The 14,586-nt window shown below is 36.5% G+C and overlaps 1 non-coding gene across 1 annotated transcript; it reads left to right on the top strand.

Moving 5' to 3' along the window:
- The first annotated feature begins 13,126 nt into the window (after positions 1-13,126).
- On the top strand, positions 13,127-13,234 carry LOC148564020 (small nucleolar RNA R71). The gene has a single exon (XR_015883979.1). It is a non-coding gene; the product is annotated as a small nucleolar RNA R71 (small nucleolar RNA).
- Positions 13,235-14,586: the final 1,352 nt, after the last annotated feature.

The following is a 14,586-nucleotide window of genomic DNA, read 5'->3' as shown; positions in this document are numbered from 1 at the left end:
TCCTTAGCATCCCTCTGTACCTCTCCCAGGCATTATAAAGGGATTCATCATCCTCTTGTTTAAAGCCTTGGATGTCCAGCCTTAGCTGTGTCATCCTTTTTGGAGGGAAATATTGATTCAGGAATTTGTCTGATAACGGTTTCCATGTCCTTATACTTGCTGTGGGTTGGTTATTTAACCACCTTTTAGCTCGATCTTTTACAGCAAACGGAAACAGTAACAGTCTGTATATATCCTGATCTACCTCCTTGTCACGTACTGTGTCAGCAATTTGCAAGAATTGTGCCAGAAACTCAGTAGGTTCTTCCTGTGGAAGACCGAAATACTGGCAGTTTTGCTGCACCATGACAATGAGCTGAGGATTCAGCTAAAAACTGCCTGCTTTGATGGGAGGTATACAGATACTACTCCCTTATGCAGCAGTAGTGGGATTAGCATATGATCCCAGAGTCCTTCTGGACTGTTCATTTCCACTTAGATCCATGATGGAGAAAGGGAGATGATGCGGATTGCAAATAAAATATTTTTTTTGAAAACCGAAATTAAAATAAAATAAAATAAAATAAATGAAAAATTGACTATAATTTTGAAAATTAGAAGAAAAAGAAATAAAAGAAATAAAAGAAAATTGAAAACTAAATTAATTAATTAAAAAGATTTGAAAAAGATGTGGGTGAGGATTTTCGAAAAATTGAAGACAGAGAAATTGGTTAGGAAGTTTTGAAAAAGATATGTTTTAAAATTAAAGATACTTGTAAGAAAATAAATAAAAAATAAAAAAAAAGAAAAGATATGAAAAAGATTTGATTTTAAGATTTGAGATTAGAAAAGATAAGATAAGCTAGGTAAGAGAGGATAAGGAATTTAAACTAAAAAGTTTTGAAATTTAAAATTTGAATTTTTGGAAGTTGAAATTTGAAATTTGAAATAAGATAAGATAAAATTTTGAAAAAGATATGATTTTTTTAAAAAAAAATTTATATTTTGAAATTTTTAAAATTAAGATAAGATAAAATAGAAATTTTAAAATAAAAATCTGAATTTTTTTTGAAAAAGTTTTCGAAATATTTGCTCAAAAATAGTTAGAGAAGATATTTTTTTTTATTTTTGAATTTTATGATGAAAAAGAAAAACACACAAAAGACACACAACTTAAAATTTTTAGATCTAATGCTCCTTGTTTTCGAAAATTTTGGAGGGCCAAGGAACACCAAACTTAAAAATTTTAAGATCAAAACACAAGGAAGACTCAAGAACACTTTGAAGACTCACAAGAACAACAAGAACATGAAGAAAGAACACCAAACTTAAAATTTTTAGAAAACCAAAATAAAATTTTTGAAAACTAAAGAAATATTAACAAGAAAACACCAAACTTAAAGTTTGGCACAAGATTTACTTAAAGAAAAATTATTTTTGAAAAAGTTTTAAAAAGGAGATAGCCAATTGCCAAGAATATAAGCACAATACTCTAGCCAATTGAGCTATAAATTTAACGTGTTTTAATAAGGTATTTAAGAAATAAAAATTTTTTGAAAACTAAAAATTTGAAAAAGCACACGAAAAACAAGAAACGACACAAAACAAGACAAACCAAAGATCACACAAGCAAAATAAACAAGAACAACTTGAAGATTAAGAAAGAACAATGAACACAAATTCGAAAATTTAAAAGAAAATAAAAACATGGAATTGACACCAAACTTAAAATATGAAACTAAACTCAAATAGAAAAACTCAATTATCAGTTTATAAAATTTTTGAAAAATTTAAAAAGATAAAATAAGGATTTAAAAAAAAGAAATTTCAACCAAAAAGAATAATAGAAGACTCTAAACCAAGAATAAAAATTTTTCCTAATCTAAGCAACAAAATAAACCGTCATTAGTCCAAACTCGAACAATCCCCGGCAACGGCGCCAAAAACTTGGTGCACGAATTGTAAATCACACTTTTCACAACTTGTACCACTAACCAGCAAGTGCACTGGGTCGTCCAAGTAATACCTTACGTGAGTAAGGGTCGAATCCCACGGAGATTGTTAGCTTGAAGCAATCTATGGTTATCTTGTAATTCTTAGTCAGGATATCAATTATAATTATCAGTTTGGATTGCGAAAAATAAAAGAGCATGAATTAAATACTTGTTATGCAGTAATGGAGAATATGTTGGAGTTTTGGAGATGCTTTGTCTTCTGAATCTCTGCTTTCCCCCTGTCTTCTTCTTCACGCACGCAAGGTTTCTCCTATGGCAAGATGTGTGTTGGTGGATCACTGTTGTCAATGGCTACCATCCGTCCTCTCAGTGAAAATGGTCCAGGTGCGCTGTCATCGCACGGCTAATCATCTGTCGGTTCTCACTCATGCTGGAATAGGATCCATTGATCCTTTTGCGTTTGTCACTACGCCCGACCCTTGTGAGTTTGAAGCTCGTCACAGTATTCAATCCCTGAATCCTACTTGGAATACCACAGACAAGGTTTAGACTTTCCGGATTCTCAAGAATGCTGCCAATGGATTCTAGCTTATACCACGAAGATTCTGATTAAGGAATCCAAGAGATACTCATTCAATCGAAGGTAGAATGAAGGTGGTTGTCAGTCATGCGTTCATAGGTTGAGAATGGTGATAAATGTCATGGATCATCACATCCATCATATTGAAGTGCGAATGAACATCTTAGATAGAAACAAGCGTGTTTGAATAGAAAACAGAAATAATTGCATTAATTCATCGAGACACAGCAGAGCTCCTCATCCCCAACAATGGAGTTTAGAGACTCATGCCGTCAAAGAATACAAAGTTCAGATCTAAAAATGTCATGAGGTGCAAAATAAATCTCTAAAAGTTGTTTAAATACTAAACTAGTAACCTAGGTTTACAGAAAATGAGTAAACTAAGATAGATAGTGCAGAAATCCACTTCTGGGGCCCACTTGGTTTGTGATGGGGCTGAGACTTGAGCTTTACACGTTCCTGGGCTGTTTCTAGAGTTAAACGCCAGGTTGTAACCTGTTTCTGGCGTTTAACTCCAACTTGTAACCTGTTTCTGGCGTTTAACGCCAGAATGCAACATGGAACTGGCATTGAACGCCAATTTACGTCGTCTATCCTTGAGCAAAGTATGGACTATTATATATTGATGGAAAGCCCTAGATGTCTACTTTCCAACGCAATTGAGAGCGCGCCAATTGGAATCCTGTAGCTCCAAAAAATCCATTCCGAGTGTAGGGAGGTCAGAATCCAATATCATCAGTAGTCCTTTTTCAGCCTGAATCAGATTTTTGCTCAGCTCCCTCAATTTCAGCCAGAAATTACCTGAAATCACAGAAAATCACACAAACTCAAAGTAAAGTCCAAAAATGTGATTTTTATTTAAAAACTAATAAAAATATAATAAAAAGTGACTAAAACATATTAAAAACTACATAAAAATAATGCCAAAAAACGTATAAATTATCCGCTCATCAGCAAGCATGCAGTATTATATATTATTGGACATCTCTGAAAGTTAGCTTTCTAATGACGCTAGAACTGCGTGATTTGGACCTATGTAGCTCAACTTATGCTTGTTAGCCATTTCACTTATGTACAATTCAACATAATTGGTTATAAGCTTTCAAGGCCTCTGTCCAGATTAGATTATAGAATCCTTTCTTGAATCATCACCTTGAAGCAAGCTTATTTACTTTCCTTCCAAAGTTTATTTTCATTAGGTGCTTTGCACCTTGATCCAAGCCGTGACTCTAAACATTTTGTCTCAAGCTTTGCTCGACATAGAAACACACAAGCACTTGATTAGGGAGCTCTTTGAGCTTACCATGTCCTTTTAACATTTTCCATCATTGGTGCTTAGAGCCTTCGCTTTCTCTTCTTTTGGGGGGGGGATGCTTTGCACCTTGAGCCTAGCTATGACTCTAAATGCTTTGTTTTCAAGCTTTACTTGATACATAAGCACCACAAGCACTTGATTTGGATCCTTAGTTAGTGATACTCAAAGCCTTTGGCTTCTCTTTCAACCCCCCCCCCTTTTAACATGTTGTTCCTTCAAGGCTTCATCAAGTGTAAAGATCCCATAATAGTCCTCTAGTCTAAGGCCTCAAGGAATTTGTCTTAGCTTGTGTTAAACATTCTTAGTTAGTTTGGCCTTCTGAACTCACATTGTCATGCTCTCTATGATCAATCCCTTTTTCTCTCTTTTTTGTTTTTTTGGCACATGATCTTTGACCACATTTAAGATCAAGCACAATTATAATTGTGGGTTGTGATGGACAAGTAATGATATGCACTTGACTAAAAAGACTCGTAAATTCATTATATAGGATAGAACAAGATAACATATGCATATAATTAAAAAGGAAGGAAGCAAATAGAAATCAACAACCTTAGTTCTCATTGTCAGTATCTTCATCATCTTCCTCTTCAACATCCTTTTAGGCTATGTAGAGCATAGCCTCCAACACCAAACTTAGAATGGTTGCTTGTCCTAAAAAAAACAAAGAAAAACAGTTGTGATAGAAATAGGAATAATCATGATTGTCTAGTGAAAATAAGCAAGCAAAGTGGAAACTCATTCAAATAAAACAAGCAAAAATTAAAAACAAAATGAAAGGCAAGACAAATAAAACAAAATAAACATGTTGCTAATGTATTGGCCTGGGGGGTGGACCTTGCATGGGTTAAGTATGGCAACACCAAATATGGTATGAGAACACTGATAAACCACTATTTTATGGTATATTTTGGATTGAATTGAGTGGATTTTGTCAACTATTCTCACACTTATTCATGTAATTAAATTGCATATTTTTAAGTTTCCTTCCTAATTTTGTGCTATGACTGAAAACATGCTTCGTAGATAAATTACTAATTTTTAATCCTCTTTTATTACCATTTGATGACGTGATATGTGCGTTAAGTGATCTCAGGTTTATAGGGCAGGAATGGCTTAGAAGATGGAAAGGAAGCATGCAAAAGTAGAAGGAACACAAAGAATTAAAGATTTGAGAAGATGGTGTCGATGCGTACGCATGGCTAAAGCGTGCGCGTTGTAACAACCCTGGTTTTCGAGTACGCGAGATCTTTTCTGAAAGTACGGAGAACTCCGGAAGATCAGTAAGGGGAAAACCTTTGATATATCATCAAGTATCTCAATCCTCATTGTCATTATGTTATCTTTAAGCTAGAACCTTTTCCGAGGCAAGCTCGACAATGCGGTCACGAAGAACCTAGTTTTTAAACCGTATCGGTTAGGAGTTTTGATTCGGTTTTTCGTAAATAGTCTCAGTTTGAGAAACCAGACTCGATTTATGAGAGAAGAGAGATAATAGCATGATATTATCATTATATTAGTATTAGAAGCTTCTTGAATAATATTATAAAGTTACCTGGTCAGTTTTAGTTAAAAATAGAAAATCGGTTTAACTGGGTTCACAGTTTACTGGTGCAGCTTAGCACCAGCACTCTCTGATGACTTTAGCAATGCTAAGGCCTCATTATACATGTTTTACTCTCATAATAAATATGTTATTAGTGTCATTTATGCTAGTATCTCAGAAAATAATTTTTAGAGATGTTTTCACAAGTGTTCCGATACATTTAGGTTTAGTAGTTATACACCTGAGATATTTTAATATTATTTTAACCCACCTCCAAGCCAACCAATCACAACTCACCCTACACCCCCAAAACCCCCAAGGCTGGCTCATTTTCACTTTGTGGCCGAAAATAAGAAGAGAGAAAAAGAGAGAAAAGTTCTTAGTTCCAAATCTTCAAAGCTTGATTTCGGCTGAACTAAAACTCAAATCAAATTTCCAATCCAACCAAAATGATCCTCTCTTCTTTCTCTACATGATCATATGACTTATCAAGGCTGGAATCAAGTTGAGTTGGCTGCACCATCTCTCTTTTGATTCGGTTTCAAGGAAACATGCTTAAATATGTGTTTTCTTGATGTTCTTCCTTAGGAATCATGCTTAACTTGACTTAAGGGCCAAGAAACATGACTTTCCAGCAAGTCTAAGGTTAGAAATCACCTCCTAACGTGCTGAGGGAGATTTGGTTAGTTGAGGGTTTTTGGATTTAAAGATGTTCTTGATGTGATTTAGGAGGAAAAAGTACTAAAGGACCACCTGAAAGTCTAACTGAATTAGGAGTAGCAAAACCAGGTAGGGTGTCACGAAATTAATCTTGATTATTTTGTGTTTGAGTTGTGTGAATGTTGTATGACTTGGCTGTGCTAAAAATTTTTTGCATATATGATTGATTCTTGGTGAAAATTTGGTGAAATTTTGATGAAATTTGATGAAATTTAAGCTTTGAGTTCATGTTCTTGGAGCAGCTGGAAAAACGAAACCCTAGGCCTAAATTGAGGTTCAATTTGTGTTAAAATCATGTGGAAAAGATCGGGTTTTAGTGGCTGCTAATTTATTATGAATTATAGTAAAAATCGGTTGCTGAAAAGACTGAAAAACGGGTAAAAACAGAGAAAGAATCTGAAGAATTTATGAAGAACATGAAGAACACATTGAGTGTGATAAAGAACAATGAAGAACAGGATTTAGATCCTTAAAAGGGCAAGGAAGTACAATTTTTGGTGTTTAGGGGGTTATTTGGTAATTTTTAAAAGTTAGGATGGTTAAAGTAGAAATATTAAAAGTTACGGGTGGTAAAAAGTAAATTTTAAAGGTTAAAAGTAAAAGATAAGGTAATTTTCGAAAAAATAATAATAAAATAATAAATAATAATAAAATATTAAATAATAATATTTAATTAAAAATAATATTTTAATAAAAATAATAAAATAATGCAGAAAAGGCAGTTTTCTGTAAAAGCTTTAGAAAGACAACTTTAAGCGCAGAATCTCATAATTACCTTCATAAAACACTTAGGGAGTGGTAAGAACATATTAGTGAGGCAAAGATAAAAGAAAGATAAGAAGTTGAAGAAAAGATAAAAATCGAAGTTAAAGTCTGTAAAGTATTAATGACAGAAAAACAGATAGAGACTAGCGAACGAACTAGGGCAACATAGTTAGTCCTTGAATTGCGAATACGGTTAGGTATTATATGAAAAGTTAAACTGTTTCACTATAGACTTAATTAACCTATACTTGGGGCAGGCTAACTAATCATACCGAAATTTACATAAGCTTTAAATACATACGTTAAACAGAGAAAGCAGAATAAAGTAAAGAAGTGCAGAGAAAAGAATAAACAGAGCAGAATAAAGAGACAAAGAGAAAAGAGTAATATGATAAAGAGCAGAGGACCTACTGAGAGGTCATTTATTGCATTAAGGCAACCCCAGAGATATCTATATGTTCATCTGCTGCATTGTGGCAGTCAGATAGATGATGGTGCGACCACTGAGAAACGCTTTCCTGCGGTACAGATCCATATTTTATTTCTGTAGTGGCAGAGGGGTTATTTCCTGTATACAGAAGGTGTGTCGGCATACATCCCTGCAGTGGCAGATGTGTTATTTCCTACGTGCAGTGGACCCTGTGGTGGCAGAGGGGTTATTTCCTGTACACAGGGGTATAGCCAACAGGAAAGCTGGTATGCGAAATTGTTACTCAGGTTGTGAATTGTTGTTCGAAATTGATTCCCTGGCAATGGCACCAAAAACGGATGCACAGAACCATGGTCTAAACATATCTTCACAACTTCGTATAACTGACCAGCAAGTGCACTGGGTCGTCCAAGTAATAAACCTTACGTGAGTAAGGGTCGATCCCACGGAGATTGTTGGTATAAAGCAAGCTATGGTCACCTTGTAGATCTCAGTCAGGCAGAAATAAAATAGTAATGGGGTTTTCGAAAATAAGTAATAAAAGAAGGATAGAAATACTTATGTAAATCATTGGTGAGAATTTCAGATAAGCGAATGGAGATGCAACCATTCCTCTGAACCTCTGCTTTCCTGCTATCTTCATTCAATTCGTCTTACTCCTTTCTATGGCTGGCTTTATGCAAGGGCATCACCGTTGTCAGTGGCTACATCCCCTCCTCTTGTGAAAATGGTCCAAGATGCCCTGTCACGGCACGGCTAATCATCTGAGGTTCCCGATCATGCTGGAATAGGATTCACCCTCCTTTTGCGTCTGTCACTACGCCCAGCACTCGCGAGTTTGAAGCTCGTCACAGTCATTCAATCATTGAATCCTACTCGGAATACCACAGACAAGGTTTAGACTTTTCGGATTCTCTTGAATGCCGCCATCATTCTAGCTTACACCACGAAGATTCCGATTAAGAGATCTAAGAGATACTCATTCAATCTAAGGTAGAACGGAAGTGGTTGTCAGGCACGCGTTCATAAGGAATGATGATGATTGTCACGTTCATCACATTCAGGTTGAAGTGCGAATGAATATCTTAGAAGTGAAATAAGATGAATTGAATAGAAAATAGTAATACTTTGCATTAATCTTTGAGGAACAGCAGAGCTCCACGCCTTAGTCTATCGAGTGCAGAAACTCTACCGTTTGAAAATACATAAGTGAAAGGTCTAGGCATGGCCGAATGGCCAGCCCCTCTGATCTAAGAACCAGGCGTCCAAAGATGATTCCAAAGATGTCTAATACAATAGTAAAAGGTCCTATTTATAATAAACTAGCTACTAGGGTTTACAGAAGTAAGTAATTGATGCATAAATCCACTTCCGGGGCCCACTTGGTGTGTGCTTGGGCTGAGCTTGAGTGTTGCACGTGTATACTTAGGCAAAGTATGGACTATTATATATTGCTGGAAAGCCCTGGATGTCTACTTTCCAACGCAATTGGAAGCGCGCCATTTTGAGTTCTGTAGATCCAGAAAATCCATTTTGAGTGCAGAGAGGTCAGAATCCAACAGCATCAGCAGTCCTTCTTCAACCTCTGAATCTGATTTTTGCTCAAGTCCCTCAATTTCAGCCAGAAAATACCTGAAATCACAGAAAAACACATAAACTCATAGTAAAGTCCAAAAATGTGAATTTAACATAAAAACTAATGAAAACATCCCTAAAAGTAACTAGATCCTACTAAAAACATACTAAAAACAATGCCAAAAAACGTATAAATTATCCGCTCATCACAACACCAAACTTAAATTGTTGCTTGTCCCCAAGCAACTGAAAATCAAATAGGATAAAAAGAAGATAATATACTATAAATTCCAAACTATCAATGAAACATAGCTTCAATCAGATGAGCAGGACTTGTAGCTTTTTGCCTCTTGAATAGTTTTGGCATCTCACTTTATCCATTGAGGTTCAGAATGATTGGCATCTATAGGAACTCAGAGTTCAGATAGTGTTATTGATTCTCCTAGTTCAGTATGATGATTCTTGAACACAGCTTCTTTATGAGTCTTGGCCGTGGCCCTAAGCACTTTGTTTTCCAGTATTACCACCGGATACATAAATGCCACAGACACATAATTGGGTGAACCTTTTCAGATTGTGACTCAGCTTTGCTAAAGTCCCCAATTAGAGGTGTCCAGGGTTCTTAAGCACACTCTTTTTTTTTGCTTTGGACCTTGACTTTGACCGCTCAGTCTCAAGTTTTCACTTGACACCTACACGCCACAAGCACATGGTTAGGGACAGCTTGGTTTAGCCGCTTAGGCCAGGATTTTATTCCTTTAGGCCCTCCTATCCCCTGATGCTCAAAGCCTTGGGATCCTTTTTATTTACCCTTGCCTTTTGGTTTTAAGGGTTATTGGCTTTTTGCTCTTGCCTCTTGCCTCTTGGTTTTAAGAGCTTTTGGCTTTTTCTGCTTGCTTTTTCTTTTTCTTTCTATTTTTTTTGCCTATTTTTTTTTTCCTGCAAGCTTTGTTCTTTGCTGCTTTTTCTTGCTTCAAGAATCATTTTTATGATTTTTCAGATTATCAAATAACATGTCTCCTTGTCATCATTCTTTCAAGAGCCAACATATTTAACATTCTTAAACAACAACTTCAAAAGACATATGCACTGTTTAAACATACATTCAGAAAACAAGAAGGATTGTCACCACATCAATATAATTAAACTAAGTTCAAGGATAAATTCAAAACTCATGTACTTCTTGTTCTTTTGAATTAAAACATTTTTCATTTAAGAGAGGTGATGGATTCATAGGACATTCATAACTTTTAAGACATGGTTACTAACTACTAATGATCATGTAATGAAGACACAAACATGGATAAGCACTTAACATAGAAAATGAAAAACAAAGAAAGTAAGAACAAGGAATGAGTCCACTTAGTGATGGATGCGTTTCTTTCTTGAGGAACCAATGATGTCCTTGAGCTCTTCTATGTCTCTTCCTTGTCTTTGTTGCTCCTCCCTCATTGCTTTTTGATCTTCTCTAATTTCATGAAGGATGATGGAGTGTTCTTGATATTCCACCCTTAATTGTCCCATGTTGGAACTTAATTCTCCTAGGGAGGTGTTGATTTGCTCCCAAAAATTCTGTGGAGGCAAGTGCATCCCTTGATGTATCTCAGGGATTTCTTGATGATGAGCTTCTTCATGTGCCTGTTGAGATTCATGAATGTACTCTCTTGTTTGCTCCATCCTTTTCTTAGTGATGGGCTTGTGAGATGAATCTTTCCATCTCCCCTGGCTCAGAGGTGGAAGCATTTGTCTTCCCTTTCCTCTTTCTTGAGGTTTCTCTGGCCTTAGGTGCCATTAATGGTAATGGAAAAACAAAAAGCTTATGCTTTTACCACACCAAACTTAGAATATTGCTCGCCCTCGAGCAAGAGAAGAAAGAATAGATGAAGAAGAAGAAGATATGGAGGAGATAGAGGGATGTGTGTATGGATGTGAGTGGTGAATGGAAAAGAGAAGGGATGACCATGAATAGAGAGAGAGAGGGTGAGGTGGGTGGGGATCCTGTGAGATTCACAGATCCTGAGATGATACTGTGGGGTCCACAGATCCTGAGATGATCCTGTGGGGTCCACAGATCCTGAGGTGTTCAAGGAATTACAACCTTGCACCAAATTAAGCATGTAAAATGCCCTTGCACACAACTCTGGGCGTTCAGCGCCAGGTTGGTGCCCATTTTGGGCGTTCAACACCCATTTGTTGCCCATTTCTGGCGTTGAATGCCAGAACCATGCTTGTTCTAGGCGTTCAGTGCCAGCTCTTCTCCAGGGTGTAATTCTGGCGTTCAGCGCCCAGATGCTGCCCATTTTGGGCGTTCAGCGCCCAGATACTGCCCCTTTTGGGCGTTCAGCGCCAGAACCATGCTCTGTTCTGGCGTTGAACGCCAGACAGGTGCTTCCTCCAGGGTGTGATTTTTCTTCCGCTGTTTTTGATTCTGTTTATAAATTTTTCGTTTATTTTATGACTCCACATGATCATGAACCTAAGAAAACATGAAAAACAAAAATAAAATTAGATAAATAAACATTGGGTTGCCTCCCAACAAGCGCTTCTTTAATGTCAATAGCTTGACAGTGGGCTCTCATGGAGCCTTACAGATGTGCAGAGCTTTGTTGAGACCTCCCAACACCAAACTTAGAGTTTGGATATGGGGGTTTGACACCAAACTTAGAGTTTGGTTGTTGCCTCCCAACACCAAACTTAGAGTTTGACTGTGGGGGCTTTGGTTAACTCTACTTTGAGAGAAGCTTTTTCTGCTTCCTCTCCATGGATGCAGAGAGAGATCCTTGAGTTGTAAACACAAGGTTGTCCTTATTTAATTGAAGGATCAATTCTCCTCTGTCCACATCAATCACAGCTCTTGCTGTGGCTAGGAAAGGATGATGGATTCATCCTCTTCCTTTCCAGTATCCAGGACTATGAAATCAGCAGGGATGTAAAGGCCTTCAACCTTTACTAACACGTCCTCTACTTGTCCATAAGCCTGTTTTCTTGAATTGTCTGCCATCTCTAATGAGATTTTAGCAGCTTGCACCCCATAGATTCCCAGTTTCTCTATTACAGAGAGGGACATGAGGTTTATTCCTGAACCAAGGTCACACAGAGCCTTAAAGATCATGGTGCCTATGGTACAAGGTATTATGAACTTTCCAGGATCCTGTCTCTTCTGAGGCAATGTCAGTTGATCCAGATCACTTAGTTCATTGGTGAACAAGGGAGGTTCATTTTCCCAAGTTTCAATACCAAATAATTTGGCATTTAGCTTCATGATTGCACCAAGGAACTTGGTAGCTTGCTCTTCAGTAACATCCTCATTCTCTTCAGAAGAGGAATACTCATCAGAGCTCATGAATGGCATAAGGAGGTTTAATGGAATCTCTATGGTCTCTAGATGAGTCTCAGATTCCTTAGGTTCCTCAGAGGGAAACTCCTTATTGATCACTGGACGTCCCAGGAGGTCTTCCTCCTTGGGATTCACGTCCTCTCCTTCCCTTACAGGTTCGGCCATGGTGCTTATGTCAATGGCCTTGCACTCTCCTTTTGGATTCTCTTCTGTATTGCTTGGGAGAGTACTAGGAGGGATTTCAGTGATCCTTTTACTCAGCTGGCCCACTTGTGCTTCCAAATTTCTAATGGAAGACCTTGTTTCATTCATGAAACTTACAGTGGCCTTGGACAGATCAGAGACTAAGTTTGCTAAATTAGAGGTATTTTGTCCAGAATTCTCTGTCTGTTGCTGAGTGGATGATGGAAAAGGTTTACTATTGTTAAACCTATTTCTTCCACCATTATTAAAGCCTTGTTGAGGCTTTTGATCCTTCCATGAGAGATTTGGGTGATTTCTCCATGATGGATTATATGTGTTTCCCTAAGGTTCACCTAAGTAATTTACCTCTGCTATTGCAGGGTTCTCAGGATCATAAGCTTCTTCTTCAGAAGATGCCTCTTGAGTACTGTTGGATGCAGCTTGCATTCCATTCAGACTCTGAGAAATCATATTGACTTGCTGAGTCAATATTTTATTCTGAGCCAATATGGCATTCAGAGTATCAATTTCAAGAACTCCCTTCTTCATAGGCGTCCCATTACTCACAGGATTCCTCTCAGAAGTGTACATGAACTGGTTATTAGCAACCATGTCAATGAGTTCTTGAGCTTCTGCAGGCATTTTCTTTAGGTGAATGGATCCACCTGCAGAAGTGTCCAATGACATCTTTGATAGCTCAGATAAACCATCATAGAATATATCCAGGATGGTCCATTCTGAAAGCATGTCAGAAGGACACTTTTTGGTCAACTGTTTGTATCTTTCCCAAGCTTCATAGAGGGATTCACCATCTTTTTGTTTGAAGGTTTGAACATCCACTCTAAGCTTGCTCAGCTTTTGAGGAGGAAAGAACTTGGCTAAAAAAGCCGTGACCAGCTTATCCCAAGAGTTCAGGCTATCTTTAGGTTGAAAGTCCAACCATATTCTAGCTCTGTCTCTTACAGCAAAGGGGAAAAGCATGAGCCTGTAGACTTCAGGATTTACTCCATTAGTCTTAACAGTATCACAGATCTGCAAGAATTCAGTTAGGAACTGAAAAGGATCTTCAGATGGAAGTCCATGAAACTTGCAGTTATGCTGCATCAGAGAAACTACCTGAGGTTTCAGCTCAAAATTGTTTGCTCCAATGGTAGGGATGGAGATGCTTCTTCCATGTAAATTGGAATTAGGTGCAGTAAAGTCACCCAGCATCCTCCTTACATTATTATTATTTTCGGCTGCCATCTCCTTTTTCTGTTCGAAAATTTCTAAAAGATTATCTCTGGATTGTTGTAATTTAGCTTCTCTTAATTTTCTCTTCAAAGTCCTTTTAGGTTATGGATCTGCTTCAACAAGAATGTTCTTGTTCTTGCTCCTGCTCATATGACAAAGAAGAGGGCACAGAAAAATAATAATAATAATAATAGGGATCCTTTATACCACAGTATAGAGGTCCCTGTGTGAGTGGAAGAAAAGAATGGATAATCCAAACACAAAGGTGATGATAGGAGCAGAGATGTGAGATGAAGAAGAGTGTTAGTATATGAATAAATAAATAGAAGGAGATGAGAGAGGAAGAGAATTTTCGAAAATTATTTTTAAAAAAAGAGCTAGTGATTTTCGAAAATAGTTTTTGAAAAAGGTTAGTAATTTTCGAAAATTAAAATCAAAAATTAAAATAATTAGTTAATTAAAAAAAATTTTGAAAAAGGGAGAAGATATTTTCGAAAATTAGAGAGAGAGTTAGTTAGGTAGTTTTGAAAAAGATAAGAAACAAACAAAAAGTTAGTTAGTTAGTTGAAACAAATTTTGAAGAGATAAGACGTTAGGAAGTTAGAAAAGATATTTTGCAATCACTTTTTTGAAAAAGGTAATATAAGAAGATATTTTTGAAAAGATATGATAGAAATTAGTTTTTGAAAAAGATTTGATTTTTAAAATCTCAATTAATGACTTGATTCACAAGAAATCACAAGATATGATTCTAGAACTGAAAGTTTGAATCTTTCTTAACAAGTAAGTAACAAACTTGAAATTTTTGAATCAAAACATTAATTGATGATGTTATTTTCGAAAATATGATGTAAAATTAAGAAAAAGATTTTTGAAAAATATTTTTGAAATTTTCGAAAATAACTAAAAAAATTGAAAAAAGATTTGATTTTTGAAAAAGATTTTGAAAAAGATAAGATTTTTTTTTA

This window comes from Arachis ipaensis, chromosome B5, assembly GCF_059453495.1.
Source record: "Arachis ipaensis isolate K30076 ecotype BB chromosome B5, ASM5945349v1, whole genome shotgun sequence".
NCBI classification, from domain to species: Eukaryota; Viridiplantae; Streptophyta; class Magnoliopsida; order Fabales; family Fabaceae; genus Arachis; species Arachis ipaensis.
The sequence above is the reverse complement of the archived record's forward strand: the minus strand, read 5'-3'. Positions and strand labels throughout refer to the sequence as shown.